General features: G+C 45.2%; 1 protein-coding gene across 10 annotated transcripts in view; it reads left to right on the forward strand.

The window, feature by feature from the left end:
* The window catches only part of LOC143035253 (echinoderm microtubule-associated protein-like 2), a 223588-nt gene that overhangs the window by 92246 nt on the left and 118842 nt on the right, over nt 1–12500 (forward strand). For 2 of the 10 annotated variants that reach the window (XM_076202065.1, XM_076202071.1), the window contains exon 1: nt 3072–3114. The exons of the other annotated variants lie outside the window; for them this stretch is intronic. The gene's annotated coding sequence lies outside the window, so the exon portion shown is untranslated. Of the gene's footprint in view, nt 1–3071; nt 3115–12500 lie in introns of those variants that run through there. 10 annotated transcript variants of the gene reach the window in all.

The following is a 12500-nucleotide window of genomic DNA, read 5'->3' on the forward strand; positions in this document are numbered from 1 at the left end:
TTCCTTATCTGCCAGGCAGCGACTCCCGATCCAGCGCTTCTAGTCCGGGAATCTGACAATCCTCTGATATCCACCATATCGACAAACACGCTCGCTCGCCTTCTCTTCCTCCTCATCTTCCTCCTCCTCGTCCTCCTCCTCCCCCTCGTCCTCCTCCTCCCCCTCCTCCTCGTCCTGGTCCTCCTCCTCCTCGTCCTCCTCCTCGTCCTCCTCCTCCTCGTCCTCTTTGTTCTCCATCTTCCTTCTCTTCCTACTACTCCTCCTCCTCCTCTTCCTCCTCGTCCTTCTTCTTTCTTCATCTACTTCCTCTTCCTGTTCTTCCTTTTTCTCTCGTTCTTCTCATTATTTTTCCTTTCGTCTTCCTCTTCCTCCTCCTCTTCTCCTTCTACTCTTTTCCTCCTTCTTCTTCCTCTTCCCCACGTCCTCTCATACCTTATAATCTCCCCTATCTTCTTCTTTTCCTCTTCCTCCTTCTTCCCTTCTTCCTCCTCTTGCCGTGTTACCACCCTCCCATCTTCTCATCTTCCTCCTCCTCCTCCTCCTCCTCCTCCTCCTCCTCCTTTGCCTTCTCCTCCTCTTCCTTCTCTTTCTCCTCCTCTTCCTTCTCCACCTTTTCCTTCTTCACTTCCTCCTCCTCCTCCTCCTCCTCCTCCTCCCCCTCCACCTCCACCTTCTTCGCTTGCAATTCTCTTATCGTTGATCCCCGGTAGATCCGAGAGCATCAAGTCGTCAAGATTTGTGATCCATCTTGGGCCGCGACGACGACGCTGGCGGCGGCGGAGGAGGAGGAGGAGGAGGAGGAGGAGGAGGAAGAGCCTCCTGCAGTAACTGCTGCAGGCAGCAGCAACAGAAAATTGAGCACATACACACACACACACACACACACACACACACACACACACACACACACACACACACACACACACACACACACACACACACATAGGACTCGGTTGGTAGAGTCCCCGACTGTCACTACGGCGGTCCGGGTTCGAATCCTGCCCAGGGCTGAAATAATTTCAGTATCGCTGCGTTTCGAGTCGTTACTCCAACTCTCGTGGGCGGGGAGTTGGGTGTGTGTGTGCGTGTAAGGTCACAGCATTAACCATAGATTGGTAATACGAGCTCTGAGCTCTCTTCTGGGAGGAAAATAGCTGTCGATCAGGAGTCCAGCACGTGATCCAAAGACCAAGGTGAATACACACACACACACACACACACACACACACACACACACACACACACACACACACACATAGGACTCGGTTGGTAGAGTCCCCGACTGTCACTACGGCGGTCCTGGTTCGAATCCTGCCCAGGGCTGAAATAATTTCAGTATCGCTGCGCTTCGAGTCGTTACTCCAACTCTCGTGGGCGGGGAGTTGGGTGTGTGTGTGCGTGTAAGGTCACAGCATTATCCATAGATCAGTCATACGAGCTCTGAGCTCTCTTCCGAAAGGAAAAGAGCTGTCGATCACGAGTCCAGCACGTGATCCAAAGACCAAGGTGAATGCACACACACGCACACACACACACACACACACACACACACACACACAAGGTTTATTTAGTAAATATTTAATGTCTTTAGTGAGTGACACCAACGCTGACCAGTCACGCATCATTTATTTCTGTCTCTTTCTCTCTTTCTCTTTCTCTCTCTCTCTCTCTCTCTCTCTCTCTCTCTCTTTCTTTCTCTCTCTCTCTTTGTTTTATCTGTCTCTTTCCCCTCTCTCTCTCTCTCTCTCTATTTTTCTATCCAGCTTTTCCTCCTGTTCTTCTTGGTCCTCCTCCTCTTCCTCCTCTTCTTCCTCATCCTCCTTTTTCACCACCTCCTCTTCCTCCTCTTCTTCCTCTTCCACATCCTCCTTCTTCACCACTTCGTCTTTCTCCACTTCCCCCTCCTTCTCCTCTTCCTCCTCTTTCTCCTCCTTTTCCTCCTCCTCCTCCTCCCCGTTAGATGTTTTGTAATTCAGAACAACTGTCAGTTTAGGCGTTTTAACCCCCCCCCCCAGTTTCTAACTGGACCGGCTGCTAACAACTCCCATTCCATATTATGGATCTAGTTCCGTCCAAAGGTAGTTACCAAACGCAGTTTCTTTGTACGTCAATAAAAAAAAAAAAAAAAAAAAAAAAAAAAATTATATGTATATATATATATATATATATATATATATATATATATATATATATATATATATATATATATATATATATATATGTATATATATTTCCAGTGGGTGCCCTCGTCACCAGGGAGTCCATAAACATCTGAATAAAATCTCCTCCTGACCATAAATACGAGTAAATATATTGAAGGAAATGGACCACGCAAGACGGCAAGGGATGATACACACATGTATTCCAACAGCCACTTCCTTCTCCTCCTCCTCCTCCTCCTCCTCCTCCTCCTCCTCCTCCTCCTCCCCTTCCTCCTCCCCATCTCCTTCGTCCGCCCCTTCCTCCTCCCCTTCCTCCCCTTCCTCCTCCTCCTCCTCCTCCTGTTCTTCCTCCTCTTCATCCGCCCCTTCCTCCTCCTCTTCTTCCGCTCTTGTACGCAACTTGCCTCCACACCCGCTCACCCGCACCCTCCTCTCCTCTCTCTCCTCTCTCCTCTCATTCTCTCCCTGGCACGCTCTTCCTCCTCCTCCTCCTCCTCCTCCTCTTCCTCTCCCTCCTCTTCTTCCGATCTTGTACGCAACTCACCTCCACACCCGCTCACCCGCACCCTCCTCTCTCTCTCTCCTCTCTCCTCTCATTCTCTTCCTGGTACGCTCTTCCTCTTCCTCCTCCCTCTCCCCCGCCTCCTCCTGAACCTCCAAACCACTCTTCCTCTCCTCCTCTACTCTTCTCTTTTCCTCGCCTCTTTTCTCCCTTCCCCGCCCTCTCTCTCTCTCTCTCTCTCTCTCTCTCTCTCTCTCTCTCTCTCTCTCTCTCTCTCTCTTTCCTCTTGTTTCCTCTCTTTCCCCCCACGGTCTTGCCACCTCGACCTCCCCCCCACTCCACCCTCTCACTCCCCCTCTCCCTCCCCCCCTCCCTCCCTCTCTCGCTCTCGTTCTCAGGCAGTTTGGCTGTGGCCTTCGTCGCGGGGAGACGTCCCTCGTCGTCTCTCTGGTCTACCTTGTGTTGTGCTGTGTTACACCAAGGCTACATATCCCCCCTCCCCCAACTTCCCCCCCTTATTCCTTGCGTGAGTTGGGGAGATAAGGAGCGGCATATTCCCTCCCCCCCAACCCGACACGTATTCTTGCAATAGAATAACCCCCCCATCTCCCATTTAACTATAATTCCCCCCCACACCCGTTTTTACGTGAAATTGCTTTACCCTCCGTAATTTATCTCCCTCACTCCTCCCCTTCTTCTCCCCCATTCCTCCCCCTCTTCTTCCTCATTCTCTCCTTCATTCTCCTCCCTCTTCTCCCCCCCTCCCCCCCCTCCCCGAATCGCCGTCTGTTCTACAGTACACGACTGACCTGTGTTATGGTCCCATTGAGGGACATACATAACACCGCCCGTGTTGTGATGTGATGTGATATAGCGTGGTGATACGCCGTGTTATGAAAGTGATTCACATTGATCGTGATAACAGGCGGCAATGAAGTGATTTAGTGGTGATGGTGATGATGATGATGAAATTGTGGTTGCGGTTGTATTAAATTATTGTGATGTATTGTGATGATGGTGCTGATAATGATGTTAAGTCAAATTGTGTTAATGGTTTTATGGTGACTATTGTGATAATAACAACATAGGAAATGAAGTCTTGTAATTATTATTGTGATGTCCATATATCCCTGTATGTGTGTGTGTGTGTTTTATGGACGTCTGCAATCACAGAAAGGATGTTATGTGCCTCTGATCCGTAGGGGTGTCAGGGAGCATATGTCCTGTTGGCTTCGTTATTTTGGCTGGGTATGAAGGAACATCCATGATTTTTGGTGCAAGAAAGGGGGAAGGGGGGAGGGGGAGGGGGGGAACGCAGCTGCTCATCTCCTTCGTGAGTTAAGATTTTGGTTAACGAGTTTATCGCATGGAGCATTTCTTTCTTGAAAAAAATACACGAAGTCCTAGTGCGCAAGGTTAAGGTAGCGCTAACTCTTTTTTTTAAAGATACTTCTTAGAATTTATATTTAACACTAAAACTGCTTTTATTCTTCATTTGAATAAATTCCATAAAAAACAACAAGTATTCTATTCCTGGTTTTTGTTGAAGGAACTCTTTATGACGATTGTACAGAATGCATAGTGTTCTCCCTTCCCTCCCTCCCTCCCTCCCTCCTTCCTCCTTCCCCCTTCCCTCTACTCCCTACCCTCCCTCCCTCCCCTCCTTCCTTTCTTTCCAGTCCTCTCTCCCCTTCCCTTCCCCTCCCTCCCTCCCTCTCCCCTTCTCTTCCCCTCCCCTCCCTCCCTCCCTACCATCCCTCCTTCCCTCTCTTCCCTCTCTTCCCTTCCTCTCCCTCCTTCCCTTCCCTTCCCTCTCCCTCTCTCCCTCCCATTCCTTCCCGTCCCTCTCTCCACTCCGTCCTTTCCCTCCCCTTCTCCTCCCTCCTTCCCTTCCCCTTCCTCTCCCTCCTTCCCTCCCTCCTTATGTTCTCGTACTGAAATCTCAAAAATAACAGTTACTATCGTTATTACCAATTCCTTTTGGCTTAAAAATTTTACCTACATACATATAACAAAGGCTTTTTTCCCCTTTACACGGGAGGTAGCCAAAAGAAAAAGGCATAGAAACCACTCCCACTCATTCCATTTCCTATATATTCCATTCCCCTCCACCCTCTTCCCTCCCTCTTATCTTGGCACCTCGTGGATGACGGGTCATCCCTGCATCTTGTCCACTGCCCTGGGTCAGAAGGAGTGCCGCAAGACATTTTACAGAATCAAATGAATAACGAAAGGGTTATTTATCGTTGTTGACAGTGAGGCTCGTTTCACACGTATCGACTTTTCGTCGTGCGTCGTCCACGACACGACGTCGTGCTCTCAAATAACCACAAGTGTCTTCGGGCGTTTTCACACGTTACGACCGCGACCAAACGCTCATAGCCACCCATAGTTTATTTGAAAGCACGACGTCGTGTCGTGAAAGGCACACGGCGAAAAGTCGATGCGTGTGAAACAAGCCTGGGGGCTCCCCTGTCTGAATAGAATCCCCTGGCGTTGGAGTGACTGTTGTGCGAGTTTTGGCCAACGCTCCACAGCGGGTCAAGGTGTAATTGCTTGTTTGCCTACCTATGAGTCACCAGCATGTGTCTTATCGCCCGACCATCGCTAGAGATAAGAAAGGGCTTTCGTTAATGAGTATCACAACCCCGGGGTTCGTGGGTTGTGATACTAACTCAGTGAGCAAATTCGTGGACGTCGTTGACGATGGTAGACGTGATCCTCGGTTAATGTCCAATTCACACTCAGAGACGGTCCTCACTACGTCAGCTGACGGTCACCAACCCGTCGTCTGCGCTCTCGCTACGTCAAGTTTTGAGCAGAAGCAGACGTGGTCCACACGGGGTCCAAACCGCCGTTCTTGCAGACCACACGGGGTCCAAGCCAGTCCCCACCATGTCCTGGTAATTTTGGCAGGACGTGCTTTGGGGTGATTGCCCTGTTACAGAGAAGAAGTCCTTTGGGAGCGGCCCTGAGCAAGGATTCCTTCGTCATTAACAATCCTTTTGGATTGATGTATTTGTCCATTTACCCCCATACTATAAAAGGGACAAAAAACAAGGTCAGAAAATAAATACATTTATTATTCACACACACACACACACACACACACACACACACACACACACACACACACACACACACACACACACACACACACACACACACACACACATACACACATACATACCATTCTCTCTCTCATACACACACATTTTACAAAATGAAATTGAATTGAATTATTCAAGTGTAAGGTACACCAATGACTTACCCCTTGCCATGTCATTTTTTACCGCCAAGGGGTAAATCTACCCCTTGGTCGAGAATCATTGGCCTCGAGGAAGACCTTGGTGGCTCGCCCTTCCTACTTTGTCGAAGTCGGAGTTGGCAGTCCGTGGGGTGCTGCTGCTGCTGCTGCCGCCCGAGGAGGAGGAGGAGGAATCAGGAATCGTGGCTGGTTTCAGGACCTACTGCTTCTTTCTTCCTCCTCTTTGTCTTCTTTCTTCTTCTTCTTCTTCTTCTTTTTCCTCTTCTTCATCTTCTTTATATTTTTCTTATTCTTCGTTTCCCTCTTTTTCTTCCTCTTCTTTTCCTCCTTCTCCCTGTTCTTTTTTATTTTTCTTATTCTTCGTCGTCCTCTTTTTCTTCCTCTTATTTTTCTCTTTCCTCTTTTTCTTTTTCTTCCTCTTTGTCTTCTCTCCTTTTTTCTCTTCTTTTTCTTATTCTTCGTCGTCCTCTTTTTCTTCCTCTTATTTTTCTCTTTCCTCTTTTTCTTTTTCTTCCTCTTTGTCTTCTTCTCTTCTCTCCTTTTTCTTCTTCATCTTCGTCTTCTTGTTCTTCCTTTTCGTCTTCTTCTCCTTTTTCCTCTTCTTCGTTTTTTCTTCTCCTTCTTCTTCTCCTTCTTCTTCGTCTTCTTGTTCTTCCTTTTCGTCTTCGTATTCTCCTTTTTCCTCTTCTTTGTTTTCTTCTTCATCTCCTTCTTTTCCTTCCTCTTCCTTTTCGTCTTCTTCTTTTTCTCCTTTTCCCTCTTCTTCGTTTTCTTCTTAATTTTCCTCCTCTTCGTCTTTTTTCCTCCTCTCCGTCTTCTTTTTCCTCTTCTTCCTCTTTTTCTTCCTCTTCCTTCTCTTCCTTTTCGTCTTATTTTACTTCCTCCTCTTTTTCCTCTTCTTCCTCTTTTTTCTTCCTTTTCATCTTATTGTACTTCTTTTTCCTATTCTTCCTCTTTTTTTCCCTTTTCTTCTTTTCCTCTTCCTCTTTTTCCTCTTCCTCTTTTTCTTCTTCTTTTCTGCCTTTTTGTCTTATTTTACTTCCTCCTCTTCTTCCTCTTTTTCTTCTTCCTTTTCTGCCTTTTTGTCTTATTTTACTTCCTCCTCGTTTTCCTCTTCTTCCACGCTGTCATATTTTACTTCCTCTTCTTCTTTTTCCTCTTCTTCGTTTTCTTTTTCTTCCACGCTGTCTTCGTTTTCCTCTTCTTTTTCTCTCGTCCTCTTTCAATTCTCTTCATCATTATTCCTCTTCTTCGTCTTCTTTTTCTTCCTATTCGTCTTCTTTTTCTTCTTTGTTTTCTTCTTTTTCCTCTTCTTTATCTTTTTCTTCGTCCTCGTCTTCCTTTCTTCTCTTCCACTTCGTCTTCTTTCTCTTACTATATGTTTTTCCTCTTTCATCCTCTTCTTTGCCTTCTTCATACATTTCTTCGTTTCTTACACCTCTCGTCCTGTTCCTCTTCCTCCTCCTCTTCTTCGTTTTTCTTTTCCTCTTTTGCTTCCTCTTCCTCCTCCTTTTCTTCGTTTTCCTTTTTCTATTTTGCTTCCTCTTCCTCCTCCTCTTCTTCGTTTTTCTTTTTCTCTTTTGCTTCCTCTTCCTCCTCCTCTTCTTCGTTTTTCTTTTCCTCCTTTTCTTCCTCCTCCTCCTCTTCTTCGTTTTTCTTTTTCTCTTTTGCTTCCTCTTCCTCCTCCTCCTCCTCCTCCTCATATTCTTCATCTTTCCTTCTAAGTTTTTCTTCCTTCTTCTCCTCCTCCTCTTCTTATTTTTTGTGCTCTTTTTCTTCCTCCTCTTCTTCATGTTTTGCTCTCTTTTTCTTCCTCTTCTTCCTCTTTCTTTTTCTTCCTCCTCCTCGTCCTCCATTTCTCCACTATAAATTTTTTTCTTCATCTTTCTTTTCTCTTTTTCTTCCTCCTCCTCTTCATCTTTTTTTTCTCTTTTTCTTCCTCCTCCTCTTCATCTTTCTTCGTCCTCCTCCTTTTCTTCTTCATATTTATTTTTCCTCTTCCACCTCCTTTCCTTCTTCATCTTTTTCTTACTCCTCTTTTTTATCTTTTTTCTTCCTCAGCCTCTTCTTCCTCTTTTTTCTCTTCTTCTTCCTCTTTTTCCTCTTCTTCTTCCGTATTGGGTTACCGACCGTCGCCGTTTTGCTCTGAGCGGCGCGGCGCGGCGCGGCAGCGGCTGGCGAAGCGGTCTCCCCGCAGTGGCGTCAGCAGCGGACGTGCTCAGTCGTCGTCCTCATCGCAAGAATCTTTAAATGAGTTCGAGTCTTGCAAATCATCTGACAATGGAAGTCTGTCATCATTGGGACGATTCCAAAACGCCGAAGAATCTCGGAAGAAGAATTGTTGAAATTGGCTCTCCCGCTATAAGTAACTGTTCTCTGAGGTTTGCAGTTTGTGATGAATTGATGTTAATAAATTGTCATTTCTTTAATATGCGCTCCGTAATTAGTAGAGATAAGAATGGAGGAGGCTGCGAGAGACCCTAAGGCCTACACTGGGCAGTTCCATGTCCCTTACCATTTGTCATCCCCGTCCATAAAGTTGTCTAAACTTCTCCTAAAACCCTTAACCGCTGACGACATCAAGATTACCAAAGTCTAATCCATTCGTAAACCACTCTTTCACTAAACCAGTTTTTGGCTCTTTGGACCGAAAATACAAACACGTCAGTGTTGTCTGAAATGATGTTTGTGAGGCCCCTTTTCACACTAGTGCTATCAGCCGCTGCGGTTCAATTACTGTACGAGTCAATGGAGGCGTTCACACACAACCGCGCAGTTATTCCTTGACTACGTGGTACCGCCGCGGTTCCGTCTTGGGTGTTGTGAAGTCTCCTCCAAAGACAGCTCACGCATGGCTCGACGGCACAGTGGTGCCGTGCGGGACCGCTAATTCAGCGGTCCTAGTTCGATTCCCGCCCAGGGATGAAGTAATTTTAGTATCGCTGCGCTGCGAGCCGGCACTTCAACTCTCCTGGGCAAGGATTTGTGTGCATGTGTGTGTGTAAGGTCCCAACATTACCCATAGATCGGTCATATATGAGATCTGAGCTCTCATCCGGGAGGGTAATAACTGTCGATCTTAAGTCCAACACGTGATCCAAGACAATGGTGATTGACGCCTTGAGTAATATTGTCATGAACGAACTTTTTACTTGTTCTATTATCATTGGATGTTCGCTGTCCGAGCGGTTTAGAGCGTCGCTACTTGCGACGGAGGTCGAGGTGATGATGGCAATTCGAACTCCGCCGCCAGCGAGTTGAACCAAGGGCATGGTTCATTCACTTCCGCGCTACAAAGAAAGGGGCACCGCCCTAGACTGTTGATAAGGCGAGTGTGCGACGTATAACGAAATCATCGGTATCGAAAAACCTTCATTCGTGAACTGCGTGACCTAGGGTGCGGTGTGACCTAATATGGGTATTGACACGGGTCAAGGGCTTGGACAAGGATGATGCAGGCAAGGTCATCATATTAAGGCAGCAGGTTAGGGCTCTTAGTAATGGGTTTAAATTGGACGCATTTAGGATTAAGAAGGAAATAGGCAAGAACGAACGAGTTAACGAATGGAATAGACTTAGTAACCACGTAGTCGTGAACGCTGAAACTATCGGTTGTTTTAAGAGGAGATTAAATAACTTTATGGATTGGGATGATACATGGACATGGAACTCCCCAGTGTAGGCCGTAGGGTCTCTTGCAGTCTCCTCCCTTCTTGTGATCTTATGTTGTTTTAAAACAAAATGAGATCACTTTATGTATAGGGGAATGACAGGTGGTAAAGGGGATGGAACTACCTAATGTAGGCCATAGGGTCTCTTGCAACCTCCTCCATTCTTATGTTCTTTTAAGGTGAAAGGGATGGAAAAGAGTTCTTGTTGAAAAATAGAAAATCCTTACGTATGGTATATACCAAAAACTATTTCCCCCCATACAAAGGAGGTAACCAATATGGTATACACTCAGATTATTTCAGATTAATTTGCTGAATTTGGACCATGTCATTAAACATTGGTCTTAGGTTTTGTAAAAGAGAAAACGGGAATGAAGGTGACAGCTGATTTTTTAACATTTATTAATTAATGTTATTATTATCATTATTATTATTATTATTATAATTATTATTATTCATTGTTATTTTTATTTTTGTTGATTTCGGTTCTGTTTATTTATTTATTTATATATTTCTTAATGATCAGGGGTGATGACTTCATCCAATGCTCTCTAACTCGTTACAAAAAAAAAAAAAAAAAAAAAAAATCTAATCTCTGATCACTTCCCCAACGGCCGGGTCTTCCATGTGCTGAATAAAATCGCCTGGCGGCAATAACACTATATACAACAGTCATGACTGCCGTCTACGGGTTATGTATGTGTATGTGCGTATATATCTGTATATGAACGTGATTGTACATGACCATGTGTGCGTGTATGTATTTGTGTGTGTGTGTGTGTGTGTGTGTGAGAGAGAGAGAGAGAGAGGGCGGGTAAGTAGTTCTTTTCATCGTCAAAGTGCCCCGCAGACCAATGCTGGAAGGAGAGGAAATTGAGGTTCGAGTCCTGTAACGTGTTTCGACGCTGGGGCACTTCACCAGCGCTTCTGTCCCATAGGACGACATCGGAGTCTTCGTGAGAATCATTTTGGACACATTCCAGTAATGAGGATGAAGAGAAAAAGGAAGATGAAGAGGAGGAGGAGGAGGAGGAGGAGGAGTGGGGGCGAGAGGTAGAAAAAGAGAAAAAGAAAGACGAAGAAGAGGAGGAAGAAAGAGTAGAAATAAATAAAAAGAGGAAGAGGAGGAGGAGGAAGAGTGGGGTGAAAAAAAAAGTGATGGAGAGGAGGGGAGAGGTAAAAAAAAGAGAAAAAGAGAAACAGATGAAGACGAAGAGGAAAAAAGAAAGATGGAGAGGAGGAGGAAGAGGCAGAAAAGAGGAAAGGGAAGAATAAAAGGAGGAACAGTAAAAAGAAGAAAGATGAAAAAGAGGAGGAGGTAAAAGAGAAAAAGAAGAATGAAGAAGAAGAGGAGGAGGAGGAGGAGAAAGAGATAGAAAAAAGGAAAGAAGAGGAGGAGGAAGAGGAAAAAAGAGAACAAGAAAGATGAAGAAAAAGAGGAAAAGAAAGATGATGAAGAGGAGGAGGAGGAGCAAAACAAAGGGAAAGAAGAAGTAAAGAAGAATATCAGGAAGTCAAGGCAAGGCAGTGATGGTCATGATGAAAATGACAATCGTGAAAATGATGAAGAAGACAATGATGAGGATGAAGATGACAATCATGAGGAGATAATCATGATGAAGAAGACGGTGGTGAGGAGGAAGAAGACAATGATGATTATGATGATCATGATGAACAAGACAATGATGATCATGATCATGATGAACAAGACAATGATGATTATGATGATCATGATGAACAAGACAATGGTGAGGACGATGATCATGATGAACAAGACAATGATGAGGATGATGATCATGATGAACAAGACAATGATGAGGATGATGATCATGATGAACAAGACAATGATGATGATCATGATCATGATGAACAAGACAATGGTGAGGACGATGATCATGATGAACAAGACAATGATGAGGATGATGATCATGATGAACAAGACAATGATGAGGATAGTAATGATGGTGATAAGATATATTTTATTTTTGTTGTCGCCAGACGATTTTATTCAAGGGTGGAATGGGACCGAGAAGAGGGCAAGAAGGAGGAGGAGGAGGAGGAGGAAGTTGGAGAAGGAGAAGACGGAAGGAAGAGGAAATACTTGAGACAAGTAGAGGTATTGTACGAGTAGAGAAGGGTTCTGGAGAAGAAGAAGAGGAGGAGGAGGAGGAGGACGCCTAGAAAGAGGAGGTAGAAAGGTAATGAAAGGGAGAGGAGGAGGAGGAGTGGGATACGATAATGGAAGAGGAAGAGGAGTAAGAGAATACGAAAGAGAAGAAGAGGAGAAAGAGTGGGCTGCGAAAATGGAGGAGGAAGATGAAGAAGATACGAAGATAAAGAAAATTAAAGAAAGATATGTAGAAATAGAAAGAGGAAAATACGAAGAATATAAATAACTGATGGTGAATAGGGAGTTGGAGGAGGAGGAGGAGGAGGAGGAAGTGAAAAGAAAAACGTTAGTCGATAGAAAGAATCAGGCTCAGCCAAGACGATAAAACAAAACAAAAAAAATATCTGAATGACTTGAAGTAGGGGTCGAAGAAGACGAGGAGGAGGAGGAGGAGAAGGAGGAGGAAGGTTGAAGAGAGGATATTGATGAAGATAAGGATTTTGTTGAGGAAGAGGAAGAGGGAGAGAGAATTGTGGAGGAGGAGGAGGAGGAGGAGGAAGAGAGCTCAAGGAAGAGAAATATTAAAGGGAGGGAGGGAGGGAGAGAATTTGATGAGGAAGACGGGCTAAGACGGACAGGGAGGGGGTGGTCATAAGAAAAAGAAAGTAAATATTGGGTTAAGTAAAGAGTCTCTTTTTTTCCAATACCCTCTCAAAAACATCCTCTCTCTCTCTCTCTCTCTCTCTCTCTCTCTCTCTCTCTCTCTCTCTCTCTCTCTCTCTCTCTC

Source organism: Oratosquilla oratoria, chromosome 18 (genome assembly GCF_046742065.1).
Source record: "Oratosquilla oratoria isolate Oo_2021 chromosome 18, ASM4674206v1, whole genome shotgun sequence".
NCBI lineage: Eukaryota > Metazoa > Arthropoda > Malacostraca > Stomatopoda > Squillidae > Oratosquilla > Oratosquilla oratoria.